The 13,397-nt window shown below is 38.5% G+C and overlaps 1 long non-coding RNA gene across 1 annotated transcript; it reads right to left on the bottom strand.

Moving 5' to 3' along the window:
• Positions 1-1,806: 1,806 nt before the first annotated feature.
• On the bottom strand, positions 1,807-12,781 carry LOC123385210. Its single transcript, XR_006597406.1, has 3 exons — positions 12,628-12,781; positions 12,128-12,232; positions 1,807-2,189 (listed from the first exon to the last, which is right to left on the bottom strand). It is a non-coding gene; the product is annotated as an uncharacterized LOC123385210 (long non-coding RNA).
• Between the last annotated feature and the right edge of the window lie 616 nt (positions 12,782-13,397).

Below are 13,397 nucleotides of genomic sequence, written 5' to 3'. Positions count from 1 at the left end.
GGGAGGGGCAGAGAGAGGGAGACAGAGAATCTGAAGCAGGCTCCCTGCTGTCAGTGCAAAGCCCAACATGGGCCTTGAACTCAACAAGCCGTGAGATCATGACCCAGGCTGAAGTCGGATGCTTAAACAACTGAGTCACCCAAGAGCCCTTCTTCCCTGGTACTTCTTTGCCACAAATCATCTTTCTCATTTTAAAAGCATTTAAATTAGGCTTTATATTAGAGTTATTTGTAAGCATTCTTGGATGTTAAGCTTTTGAATGCAGGGGATATGAGGTATGCATCTCTGGATGTTCGTCAGCAGCAGAACAATAACTTACACAAAATGAGAATTTCTTAAGTAAACAAATGACTGATTGAGTAGTTTTTGTTTTTATTTTTTTCCCCCAGGGATGGCTGGATGGTTTTGCTTTGTTGTGGTTATAGCCATTTTTCCTTGCTTATTCCTTCCTGTAAATTACACTGGGCTTTTTTGGGAACTTGCTAAGATCTGTGCTGTGTGACTTTGCCACTGAATGGACTGCAGCCCACTGAGGGACACAGGATCTGACACTGGACCTCAGCCTGATTGGTCTGGCCTCGAACAGATGGAGCTACCATGTCACAGGTAGGAGAATTGTGACAAAAAGTCCGTCCTTGACCAAATTCTAACAGGGCTTCTAGAAGTCAAAGCCTCTGTCTCTGTGATGACCCAGCCCCCCTTGAGTTCCTGTCCGGAAAAGCTCAAAGCTGCCCAAAGAATTGACCATTTGTTCCGCCAAACACCTGAGGCTAGCCCCCTTCTCCCCACACCTCCCTGTCTTAGGGCACGTATTAACAAAAACAAACAAGCTTGTCCCTTTGAGATGTGTGCTGATGTCCTACAACCAAGGGGTCTCTTTTTCAAGGACTTGAAAGCCATTCTTTCGAAATGTAATCATCAGGAAGGATAGGGCCCCTGTCTCCAAGTCACTGTGGGAGGGTAGAGCCTAACTTCAATAGTGCTAGTTAGCAGGCACAGATGGCTGAATGGCATTGACATTGACCTCTTATCCCACTATTTATAATTTTTCACTTTCCTGAATCTGCAGGCGCCTCTGCTTACTGCCCTTCCCTACTTTCATTCTCCCTTTAAAACACCTAGTTACCTCTACACAAATCCAGGTAGAGCTCAGTTTACCCCGGACCCTTCTCTACTGTAGTAGTTATAGCTAAATAAAATCTGTCTTGACAGCCTTTAACTAGTATCTAGCTTTATGTTTGACAATTGTTATGTAACTTTGGGGAAACAACTTGCTTTATTGCTATTTAGGGTAAGCTATAAGATTGAGAGATTATCTTCATTTTTGCCCTCTATCTCATGGTCCTTTGCAAATACTAAATGTCCATGATTATCAACGTTTTAGATCTGTCCTGTGGTCCAGACATCATTAGCTAGTTAACTTCCAGTTCTGGATTTTCAGAACTTTGAAATATTAGTTGTAAAACATATTTTGTCTCCCAGTTAGAAATCATCAGGACTGCAATCTGATATTATTTAACAAGTTATTCTGTACTTGCTTTTTAGGTCTTGTAAGTATTTCCTACATTTGAAGCGCATTGCTTTAAGTGTTCATAGTATGTAAGTCATTTGTTACAGCTATAGGGTATTCAGGATTGTTATCACATCTATAAAATCCTATTAAAAACTATTTCTAAATGTAAAAATCAGATTTGTTTTGTCAACATAAATGCATGCATTTTCAATTTCTAATATGATCCAAGCAGAAAAAATATGTAAATACTGTGTATATACATATATATACACGTGTGTGTGTGTATATATGGAATGTAGGTATGTATTGTTCACCTTAAAAATAAAACTATCAGTTACTTTACCAGCAAAAAATAGTTTATGCAGAAATAGCAAGAGATTGCACTTCAGGACAGGCAAGCTTCAGCAAAACCGTAAGCAAGTTCAAGTGTAATTTTATGGAGAAGAAGGAGGAAGTTTGGCTGGGCAGGGGGGAGAGGGGTTGTTTTGAACAAAAGTCCGTTAGAGAAAAACAAGCGTTCAGGGTGACATTAGTTTCCCATTGGCTGAGCTGCAGGGTAGTTGATTTCTTGTAGGAGTTGTAACATACATCTTTTGCTGTTGGGACTTGTAGTTGCTGATTCCTCCCTGTTGAAGATTCTTCCGCTGGGCTCTGTGATGGACACTTCTGTTGGAGTCTGTAATTGACAGTTTTTCCTGTAATTGACATTGAGTGGTAGCCTTCCCTTTCTAGCCTCCCCACAGTACTAGCTCTGGCTTAGCAAGGCTTCCCTTTATTCATTTCCACAATACATTTGAAAGTTTTGTTTGGGCAGCACATAGGTGTTAGAATTTATAATAAGAACAGATACTATATATTATTTACCTCCCATGTATGTGTCAGGGAACTTTATGTACACTATCTTTAATCCTTACAACAAAATCGCAAGGTAGGCAATACTTCTCAATTTTAAAATGAAGGAAATGAGACTCAGAAAGGCTTTGTATTACGGAATTTCAACCTAAGTCTGTCACTCCTAAATCTGTGCTCTTTCTACTGTACCATGCATCATTTGGAAAAGAAAAATATTTTGCCCAACTACTCTCACAAATTTGCAGACAGAATCGACAACACACGTAAAGGCAAAATGTAAAAGAAAATCTCCAACTCAAAGCCTAAGACACAGAGAGGGAGAGAGAGAGAGAGAGAGAGGGAGAGAATTTAAGTGTTCCTTAACAAATACAGCCAAAATAATTTCAAAAACAGCTTAACTAAATACTATGATGACTTTGTTTACTCCAGATAGAGTTCCTTGGGACTGTGGAGAAAGATGAAAACTTGGCTATTTTGCTCACAGAATGAATACACTGTATACTATTTTTTAATGTTTCAAAGAACTTTGCTAGGAGGTACATTAACATTACGTAAACAAAGGAAAAGACAACGGTACGGTACAAGAGGAAATTGGCCAGAAAATATAATAAAACCAAAACCACCCTCCACAAAGAAAGTTAATTATTCAACCTGTTAACTTGTACCTCTTTAATAATTTTTAAAAATTAAAAATTTTCTTGGGGCGCCTGGGTGGCGCAGTTGGTTAAGCGTCCGACTTCAACCAGGTCACGATCTCGCGGTCCGTGAGTTCGAGCCCCGCGTCAGGCTCTGGGCTGACGGCTCAGAGCCTGGAGCCTGTTTCTGATTCTGTGTCTCCCTCTCTCTCTGCCCCTCCCCCGTTCATGCTCTGTCTCTCTCTGTCCCAAAAATAAATAAACGTTGAAAAAAAAATTAAAAAAAAAATAAAAATAAAAAATTTCTTATTTTGGCCTCTGCTGTGGCTTTCAACTATCTTAGTTTAACTGTACTAATCCATAAGGGGAAATCATGAATATTCCACACTTGATGAAATTATCTTGCCTATTGAATAAAGTAATTTCTCCTCATCTAAAGAACTTCTAGTGTTAAAGAAATATTTTATCAGGGTTTGCTGAATATAAGGCTAACTGTGGCGTCTGCATTTTTTTCAAATCAGAAACAGGATTTCGTATTTTGGAAGGCTTCAAAAGGGTTTAATTTTGTGGATCAGATTACATTCAGAATCCATAGTCAGAACTCCTTCCAACTTTGGAATTGAACGTAACTCTGTATAATTATGAAACCTCTCATTCTGGTCTTGTAGGGGAGGGAAAAAATATTTTTCCTCTATCCATCTTAGGTTCATTGCTGGAGCCCTATAAATTACACTGGCAAAAGACAGATTGCCGAGAGAAAAACAAACAGAATTTTATTAACATGTGCACCACACATGTACGCATGGGAACACTCAGTGATGAGTAACCGAAAGAGTGGTGAGAACTTCTGTTTATCCTCCATTTTGGGCTAAACAAAGGGAAAGGGGCGTGGGGTTCTGGGTAGGGGATACAAGTTATGGGAAGGTCATCAGTAAAAGTGTGGTAAACAAAGGTAGTTTAACAATGTTTGTTATGCAGATTTAAGTCAGAGCTTACCTTGTGGACAAGAGTTACTGGTATTACTGAACCCAAGTTCGGCTGCCCCTTTCCTCAAAAGATGAATTTTGGATTAGAAAGGAATTTGGGCTTTATTCAGGAGGCCAGCAAACCTGGGAAGATGGACTTTTGTCCAAAAGCCAACTCTGAGGTTTCAGCCTGGCCCAGGGGTTTATAAAGGGGTTTAGCGTAGTTCATCAGCAAAGGGAGCACAATGGCCAGAAACATTTCTTGATCACATGCAGACTTGATTATGCCAGCTACGGACATTACCCCAATGCAAGGGGACATTACCCCAGCGCAAGGTCCGATTCTCATTCCGTGATGTGAAGTACTCTGCTCTTTCTGCAAAAAAGGGCCAGGTCTACAGATGCACAAAGGGAGGTCAGTAAAATCACATGTGTGACCTAAGAAAGGAAAACCATTTTCCTAAAAAGAATGTGTTAGGCTAATTTGTCAGAAAGTTGAGGCAGCTTCAAACAGACTTGTTGGCTTTTACGGCTGGGAAAGTTCTGGTCTTTCACTCCTTGGGGGCCATCGTCTGCAAATCTCAAAGAAAGTAAATTAGTTCTATTACCCATCAAGAGACTGAGGTCAGCAATCAAGGAGTGTGTTAACTTGAAGCCAGATAGCCCTTAAGATGGGTTGGAATACTGTTACATGAAGAGTCCTCTACCTGGTACTGGAGAGGGAGACATCTTTCCAAATAAAAAGTTCCTTTATAATTGTGAATTTCTTTTACTAAAGGAAAATGCAGGCCCTGTGTTGAGAGCTTGTCCCAGGTTCATCGGTCTCACTGGCTTTTAGCTCAAAATAATCTGTATACCAAAGAGGCATATTTTGAGGTAGCATATTCTGGTAAACTTCAGTGTCTGTTCTTCACGCTAATTTCTTTAAATCTACCTCTTGTCTTTCAACATTTGGTCCACAGAATGATTTTAGTGTCTCCAATTACTTAAGAGTAAGTCCCTAAATAGTTAATTTATTATTTTACATATTTTTTTCATTTGGACACAACAGTAGAATTTTATAAGCTCAGAAACAAAAAAAAAATTGTTAGGGAACAATTTAATCTCTTTTTAATAATTCAGAAAATCCAAATAATTGCTGTATTGTCTTTTTGTGTTTGGGGCCTAATGATGGGCCTTTGGTACCTGTCCGTGCTTCTCATGATAGTACTCAAAGGACTTTATTGTGGCTCAGATTTGGACATGTAGCTTTGATTTCAGACAATACAACTGCATTTTTTTGGCCTGATCTTTACACGATAATTTTAAAATTTTGTTGTTAATAAAGAGCTTCTGCTTGGTTTCAGAGTTTTTCACCTACTGCCTTTTAATATTTATGTTTTTAATTTTTAAAATTTAAAACATTTTTTAATTGCAGCATACTTGACATACAGTATTATATTTGTTTCAGGCATGCAGCATAGCGATTCAACAATTATATTTATTATACGATGCTCACCACGGTAAGTGTAGTTACCATCCTTTACCATACAAAGTTATTATATTATTTTTTTTAATTTTTTTTAACGTTTATTATTTTTGAGACAGAGAGAGACAGAGCATGAACAGGGGAGGGTCAGAGAGAGAGGGAGACACAGAATCTGAAACAGGCTCCAGGCTCTGAGCGGTCAGCACACAGCCCAACGCGGGGCTCGAACTCACTGACCCTGAGATCATGACCTGAGCCGAAGTTGGACGCTTAACCGACCAAGCCACCCAGGCGCCTGTATTATGATATTATTGACTATATTCTCTATGCTGTACTTTTCATACCCATGATTTATTTATTAACTGGAAGTTTATATATCTTAATCCTTTTTACTTATTTGATCCATCCCGTCACCCTCCTCCTCTCTGGCAACCACCAGTTTCTTCTCTGTGTTACTGAGTCAGTTTCTATTTTTTTGTTCATTTGTTCATTTGTTTGTTTCTTAGATTCCACATATCTGGCTTATTTTACTTAATATAATAGTTTCTTGGTCCAGCCATGTGGTTGTGAATGGCAAGATTTTATTTTATTTTTTTAAGTTTATTTCTTTATTTTGAGAGAGATAGAAGGGGGGGGGGAGGGGCAGAGAGAAGGGAACAGAGAATCCCAAGCAGGTTCTGCGCTGTCCACATGGAACCTGATGCAGGGTTCAGTGTCACAAACGGTGAGATCATGACCTGAGCTAACACCAAGAGTAGGACGCTTAACTGATTGAGCCACACAGGTGCCCCATGAATGGCAAGAGTTTATGCTTTTTTTTTTTAATTTTTTTTATGTTTATTTATTTCTGAGACAGAGAGAGACAGAGCATGAGCGGGGGGAGGGGCAGAGAGAGACACACACAGAATCCGAAACAGGCTCCAGGCTCCGAGCTGGCGGCACAGAGCTCGACGCCGGGCTCGAACTCACAAACCGTGGGATCATGACCTGAGCCGAAGTCGGTTGCTCAACCGACTGAGCCACCCAGGCGCCCCAAGAGTTTATGCTTTTTAATGGCTGAGTAATATACCATTGTGTGTGTACACACATACACACATACACTACATCTTTCCTTATTCATTTATCAATGGACATAGGTTTCTGCCATATCCTTGCTATTGTAAATAACGCTGCAATAAATATAGGTGTGCATATATCTTTTTGAATGAGTGTTTTTATTTGGGGGGTGGGTGTTAACGCCCAGGGTGTAATTACTGGATCATATGGTATTTCTATTCTTAATTTTTTGAGGAAAATATATACTGTTTGCCACAAAGGGTGCACCGATTTGCATTCCTACCAACAGTGCATGGGGATTCCCTTTTCTCCATATCCTCAACCGCACTTGTTATTATGTTTCTATATATTTGTAGAAAATTAAAGAACCTATCCATCTTGTTTTAAATTTACTTAACAATAAAGTGGAATCATTCTCTAATTTCTCCCAAAAGAAGGAAAATTAATCTCCATGGTTTTAAAGAGGTTGTGATATACACAGAGCTGCACTTGGAAAATTCTTACCATATGGTACAATTAATGTCTCAATTTTCTCCAGTTACCTCTACATAAATCTAAATCAGAGCAATATTTTGATACATAAATTGTAGTTTTAATACAAGTACAAAGAAAGTCTCCAAGAAAGAATAATGGTTGGGTGGTTTAAATGATAACAGTGTATATACATCTTCTGGCACTTAGCATAAATATCAGTTATTCTGTAAGTAAGTTAATGTAAGGTTATATTTGAAAACTTGTAAAATACCAAAGACCTGTTTAAATACTTAGAAAAAAGGGTAGAGTGTCTTTAAACATAAATCTTATCAGGGCACGTGGGTGGCTCAGTCAGTTAAGTGTCTGACTTCAGCTGAGGTCATGACCTCACAGTTCATGAGTTCAAGCCCCACATCCACCTCTGTGCTAACAGCTTTGAGCCTGGAGCCTGCTTCAGAGTCTGTGTCTCTCTCTCTCTCTGCCCCTCTCCCTCTCTGCCCTGTCTCTCTCTCTTTCAAAAATAAACATTAAAAAAAATAAAATCAATCAATCAATCTTGTTAACTGACCCCTCAAAATTATATATAAATGTCTTGTGTGTGTGTGTGTGTGTATGGGTATATATATATATATATATATATATGGGTATGTTTATATGTCTCTCTTTATATTTCTTTTGTGCTCTGGTCTATGATTTTCACTACACCCTGAAATAAATTCTAGAACCTCTGTCTCAGGGGAAATTGCAAAAGTTACAAAGATTAAGAAATGTTCAAACCTAGTAATTAACATCTGTGATAAGGAGATTAAGATGCTTAATTGAAAAAAAATCAACTAATTAGCAAGGAAGATGAAAGTAATCAAATATTTTGAATATGCAGTTATTATCTCCTTGAGTTTTCTATTTTGCTTGGGAAAAAAAAAGAAGCGTAGAATTACAGGAAAGAGAAGCCATGTGAAACAGAAATCTCTAAACTTATGAGAAAAAGCCCTTCGTATCAAGCAGATTTCTATAAATCCAACTACAGCTGAGAGGCTTAAGCCAGCAAAATGCGTTTTCAACAGTGAAAATGGATAAAATTTACCAGACTTCTTAGCAATGAGAAGAAATTGAAGCTTTTTTTTTCCCCAATAAGTATGGCAGATACCTGAATTACACTAAACACAACCATAAGTAACATTTTTGAGAAAATACTAACTTATTCTTGGACATTTATGTAGCTATATTAACTTAGCCATGAATGATATAACATAGTTTTAAACAAAAAATAGATATTTAGGAACCTTGAATTTTATGCTATTAAAAAGGATTAAAAATTGGGGCACCTGGGTGACTCCGTTGTTTAAGTGTCCGACTTTTGGCTCAAGTCACGATCAGCTCCGACTTACAGCTCGGAACCTGGAGCTTGCTTGGATTCTGTCTCTCTTTCTCTCTCTCTCACTCTCTGTCCCTCCCCACTCATGCTCTGTCTCTCTCTGTCTCTCAAAAATAAATAAACGTTAAAAAATTTTTTGAAGGATTGAAAATCAAAAATTAAGAATTCTAAGACCTATTTTCCACCTCCACCTTCACCTCCCAAGAAAAATCTACTTTGATTTTCCAGGCAGTTATAATTAACTGGGCCTGCTTACCAACTTGTGTGCCTTTTTAAATTCTTCCTTCAAGAAGTCATTATTGAGTGTTAACTGAGTGCCAGGCATTATGTTAGATGCTAATGCTTAGAGATAAAAGAGAGCCTCTGCCTTTCAAGGAGATCAGCCCAGGGCAGACAGACAAAAAAAACATGCAATTACAATGCACTAGAGTAGTTCTAGAAGAGAATACTGAGGATAATTGCAGGGATTTGGGAAACCCTGATGAGAGAAATGTAGTCCTCAGGTTGGGGATGCAGACTGGGTGTGGTTGTGTCCTAGCAGATGCCTGGGAGGAGGTGGTGACTGAGCAAAGTTTAAAGAGCTGGCATGCCTGGCTAGTGGAGAAAGGGGATGAATTTTCAGGGAATGGGAGACATACAAATACAAGGTGGCATGAAGGGTATAGAAAATTCAAAAATTGTTAAGAATGACCAAAACCCAGCATGTGGATGGTGCAGGTGTCAACATGGAGTTGGAAAACTTGGACAACTGAGTCAAAATGTAGCTAGCTATGGTATTCTGCTGAAAAATTATTTAGTGGCTTCCCATCATGTTCCAGATATTATCCACATTCCTTAACGTGGCACCTAGACCTCACAGACTCTCTTGCAGGGTCACTTAACCATTCACCGCTGTGAGTCTTACCTCCCAAGGGCACCTCTTTGCTCTCAACCTACCTGCTTCTTATAGGTAACCTGGAGTCCTTTTATACCACATGGAAATCAAGGGCCACCTAGAACTAACTTTTTTACGCTTTCCTGGTTTCTCTCTGCCATAACGTCAGCTTTATTCTGTTGCAGAAGCCCTATGCAAGCGCTGAGTCACCCCACACAATAGACGACAGAGTTTTATATCAAGAATAGGACCCCAAACCCTTCTAATTGCATCTCCCTCCCCAAACCTATGCACGCTTTCTGAGAATTCATCCCACAAGGACATGGATTTTGCACCCCATGCCTCTCCCTCTCTCTACCTCCCTAAAGTCCATGCTTCCTTGAGAGAGGAAGGAATTAGTTTTTCCCTCTTCCCTTATGGCAAGAATTCCCCTTATATTGTATCGTGACTTTTACATATCTTTGGCGGTTTCAGATACTAACAGTCAACTTGACCAGATCCTGGACATTACTATATTACTTAGGAAATTATTTGGGGTAAAGCTTTTTATTTAAGCCTATATGCTTATTGTAGTCTTAAAAACCTTATTTTATATATAAAACTCTGTTGATTCTTTACATTCTTTGTTAGCCATCCTAGACCATCTCAAGGCAAAAACATGCCTTTGGTAGTAGAAAGGTGAGGTGCATAAAAGGAAAGGCAAAGGAGAAAAGGCACATTTATACCATTCTACAAATAATGCCATGCTCTGATGCTGGAAGGAACAAAGCAATGTCTCAGAATCTTGATCTTTTGATAATAGAGATGAAAGTTCACAGGGAACAGCAGGTGGAACTTTGGCAGGGAAAACTTGAAAACCAATAAAAGTTTGCTGCTGCTGCCATAAACTACAGCAAGAAAGCCAACCACACACACACAAAAGGGAACATTAAATACATAAAGAAGGAAAGGAAGTATGTTACCACAGACGTCTTAGAGGGCAGCCACAACGTCCCTGAATATTTTAGCTTCTTTTTTAACCTACAACTTAAGTCATTTTAATGAGTAATTAGTGTTTCATTTGTTTCTCTGTATTTCATGTGGAAATAACTTCTAGGAGGGAATAATTAGATAATATGGTGTTCCTTTAATATGGTAGAATTCAAGGCATACATTGCTAGTTTGGATGATATTTCTTGTTTTTTTTTTTTTATCTATATATAGAGAAGGCATATCTAGAAATTTTAAATTAGACCTTGACCATATGAAGCAAATCATACAGGATGAAAGCAAAATAAATCATATAACCCAAGCCCCAATTTATAATCCAAGAGTCCAAAAGGTTAGATCTATGGGAAGGGGGTACAATGATGATTGCTCTGAAAACCTTAATTTGAATACCTATCACCTCCCTACCTTTTGTTAAAATGTAGATTCTGATTTGGTAGGTCTGAGACAGAACGTGAAATTCTGCATCATCCACAAGCCTCTGGGACACTCTGATGCCCCTAGTCATATATCCCTCTTTGAGCAAGATATTAGAAAAGAACTCTCTGACTTGACTGGCTAGGTTTCATAATTGTCATGGGTTTTTGGGTTTTGTATTTTTCCAAATGAATTTTAGAATTAATTTATGTAGTGAAGGGTGGGAAAATATGCCATGTAGCATATTTGGCATAAACATAAACCATTTAGCATAAACATTATTTTGATCCAAAGGCACTTCACAAACAGCAGATACAAAGGAGATGTATTTAAAAAAAATTTAATGTATTTATTTATTTTGAGACAGACAGAGACAGCGTGAGCAGGAGAGGGGCAGAGAGAGAGGAAGAGGGAGAGAATCCCAAGATGTCTCTGCACTGTCAGCACAGAGCCTGATGTGGGGCTCGAACTCACAAAATCGTGAGCTCATGACCTGAGCAGAAACTGAGAGTTGGACACTTAGCCGACTGAGCCACACACGTGCCCTCAAAAGGGCTACTTCTGATTTCTCCTTTTCTTCCTAAAAGCAGGAAATAAAACTTACATGAAAGATGCTTTCTCTGTACCAGGAGAAATGAAACATTCTATGACAGGGGATTGAGGCCAGAAAACTCTGTACAAAGAGATCTTGTTAAAATAACTCTGATCTTCCTTTAACCTCCCTGTACATTTTAGTTACTTTTTAAGAATTGCCACTCTGTTCAATCTACTACAGAAACATTTGGGTCTTGCTACTTCTTTGGATCTTCATTTTCCTATGGAGGCTCCCATTACATGTAAATATCTGTATGCTTTTCTCTTGTTAATCTGTTTTATGTCAACTTAATTCTTAGGCCTACTCATAGACCCTAAGAGCACAGAGTTAAGTTTTGTTTTCCCTTCAGTAGCTTCAAAAAAGATTCCCTGGATATTTTGATTACAATTGCATTAGACTTGTAAATTTGAGGAGAAAGTGAAACATATGTAATGTTGAACTTTCTTCATTTTATTTTATGTCCATTTATAATATTTTGCAGTTTTTCTGTATACCAGTTTTGCTTGTCTCTTATTAATTTTGTTCATAAAAACACTATCTTTGTGCTATCACAAATACAATATTTTTATATGATTACATTTTCTAGTAGATTATTGTTGGTATGTAAAAACACCACTCAGTTCTTCGTATTGATCTTGCTCCCACAATTTCTGAAGAACTCTTATTTGTTCTAACAGCGTGTGTGTGTGTGTGTGTGTGTGTGTGTGTGTGTGTATTTTAAATTTTCTATAAAGACAAATATCTCCTCATTTCTTACCCTGCCCCCCTTTATTTTTAATACTTCCTTCCTTTATTGGCAAGGAACTCCAGTAAAATGTTGATTTGTATCAATGATAGTAAGCATTGTTGTATTATCTTCTCTTACTGGGTGATAAAACTATTAGTTTCTAGAACAAGCTACAGAATTATTTCCTACCTTGGGAAATTTTCACGTCCCATTTTCCCTGCCTATGGTGCTATTTTCTCCATATTCTTCACAGCTGTTTCCTTCACATCATTCATGCCAAAGCTTAAATCTCACCTGTGAATAATCCATGAATCTTTCATGAATAATGGTACAGGAACCAATGACAAACTAATTTAAGCAACTTAGGGGTAATTTATTGGCCCCAAACTGAAATGTACACAGGTGGATTGTAGCTTTAGTCACAGTTGGGTTTGGTGTTAAGATCTCCCTCTGTCTCTCTCCCCCACCCCTCCCCATTTTGGTTCTTAGACAAATTCCCTCTAAGTTATAAAGGTGACACAGACTATTTTTTACAAGCTTAATGGCTCTACCAGAATGAGAACTTCTTCCTTGTTAAAGTATGAGATTCTGGTTCTCCTCAGGTGGGTTACGTGCTCATCCTTAAACAAATCACAGTTATGAGGGAAAGGAACCACGACCCCACCCTCTATGGTAGGTGGAGTAGGCACCTTGGCCAACAATGTGTTCCCAATTTCTCAGCACTGAGAACAAGTAGTTCACAAATCATCAAGATGCAGGCTGGATGGACCAAATGAGCTGAAAAGTCCACTAAACTTGCTCCGATCATCTCTTCTGACAACCCCCTCCCCCATCCTTTTACTCTCTATATAAGCCCTTTGTAACCTTTGTATCACTGATGCCGACTGGGAATTCTTTCATTTGAACTAGAACTAGAATGTAAGCTCCATGACAACAGGGACACTGGCTTCCTCATCTACCATTGGATCTTCCAGATATAGGATGATGTGTGCCACAGGGGAGAATTTAGTATTTTGTTAAAAAGAATAAATAAGCTTGAGGTGCCTGAGTGGCTCAGTCTGTTAAGCATCTGACTTCAGCTCAGGTCATGATCTTGCAGTTTGTGAGTTCGAGCCCCACATCGGGCTCTCTGTTGACAGCTCAGAGCCTGGAGCCTGCTTAGGATTCTGTGTCTCCTTCTCTCTCTGCCCCTCCCCCACTCGCAAGCTGTCTGTCTCTCTCTCTAAAATAAATAAAACATTAAAAAACATTTAAAAAAGAACAAATAAGCTTAACTTATAAATATCAGGAATCCATAATTGTAAAAGATAACATTCTAATATTTATTAGAGATGATGATACTCAATGTTATTGTCCTCTTTTTTTTTGAGAAAAGTTGGCAAGAGAAAGTTGAACATTGGCTTTTTGCTTCGCCTTTTAAAGAAAGCCTGTTGTCAGTTAGATTGCTGCTTACTGCCCA

Source organism: Felis catus, chromosome B1, assembly GCF_018350175.1.
Source record: "Felis catus isolate Fca126 chromosome B1, F.catus_Fca126_mat1.0, whole genome shotgun sequence".
Lineage (NCBI taxonomy): Eukaryota > Metazoa > Chordata > Mammalia > Carnivora > Felidae > Felis > Felis catus.
Note: the sequence above shows the minus strand (reverse complement) of the source record. Positions and strands in the feature narration are given on the sequence as shown.